The sequence below is a fragment of the Aplysia californica genome, unplaced genomic scaffold (genome assembly GCF_000002075.1).
Source record: "Aplysia californica isolate F4 #8 unplaced genomic scaffold, AplCal3.0 scaffold01135, whole genome shotgun sequence".
NCBI classification, from domain to species: domain Eukaryota; kingdom Metazoa; phylum Mollusca; class Gastropoda; order Aplysiida; family Aplysiidae; genus Aplysia; species Aplysia californica.
In genome coordinates, this window is record NW_004798405.1 from 1 (window position 1) to 1,395 (window position 1,395).

Below are 1,395 nucleotides of genomic sequence, written 5' to 3' on the forward strand. Positions count from 1 at the left end.
TAATAATGATGATCATCATAATATTAACAATAATAATAATGCTAATGATAATGATAGTGTGCATTGGACGACTACCTGTAATCTTTCTTTTGTCAAAGAGGGGACGACGAATGTACGTCCTTGTGTAGCAAGTTTTTCCACTGTGGTCAAACTACGTAAGTGACTGATTCCAATCCCAAAAGTCGATGACAGAAGGACGTATCTACATGTCCGCACAGCCATGTATAGAAGCATTCATTACCTGTAAGCAGTCGAAGCGTCGGAAGTTTATCTAGTTTTTTATTTTTTTTTTATTTTTAGGTTTTCATTTTTTTTTTAGTGGCTGGTTGGCGGGTGCTCTGGTGTGGTATGCTCCTCCTTTCCTCTCAAACGTCTTTCGTCCTTGTGTCCCCTCCTTCGTTTTCGTATTTTTGTTAATCCCTTGTGACACCTCTAATCTTCGGCGTTTATATAACCTTATTGTGTTGCAAGTGCCGTGAAACTCTTACTTAAAAAAAAAAAAATTTTGTTTGACGGGTTGGGCACCAAAGTTGGGTTTGTTTGATAGTTGTTGTTGTTTGTTTGTTTGTTGTTGTTTGTTTGTTTGTTGTTGTTGTGGGTTTTTTGTTGTTGTTTTTTTTTGGGGGGGGGTGTTTGTTTTATTCATTGGGTGTTTGGTTGGTTTTTTTGTGTTTGTTTGGGGTTTTTTTTTTGGGGGGGGGGTGCATTTTCTCCAGACAGACTAGGCGTCGAAAGTTGTGTGAGTTTGTTGGTAGTTGTTTTTTTTGTTCCCCCCCTCTCAAAATCATGAAATGTGCAGTTACGTCCCTGTGCCTCTGGACTGCCGTGTAGTCGTTTTTGTCTTGCCGGTTGTTGGAGGAGTCTCGCGGGGACGGCGAGATGAATGAATGAATAAATAAATTACATTTTTATTGATCCCGGAACACTCTGAGGTTGTGGGTGGTTGGCGGGTGCTCTGGTGTGGTTTGCTTCTTGCTTCTTCTTTCCTATCAAAGATCTATCGTCCTTATCTCCCCTTCTTCTTTTTTATGTTTTTTACTCTCTTGTAACACCTCTATTCTTCTGGCGCTCATATGCAGTTGCGAGTGCCGTAAAACCTCTACTAAAACAGACATCTTAGGCTCAGACAGACAAAGTCGAAGCTCTTCGACTGTCCGCCTCCTGACTTGTTTAAATTGTGTTGTTAAACGCGTAAAACTACCATAAGTGAGCTCATGCTTACGTTTCTGTGGTTTATATTGTTTGCCTGTCTGTCTGTCTTTTAGTCTTTCTTTATGGGTGGTTGGCGGGTGCTGTGTTATGGTTTGCTTCTTCTTTCCTATCAAACATCTATCGTCCTTATCTCCCCTTCTTCTTTTTTTTATGTTTGTTACTCTCTTGTAACACCTCTAATCT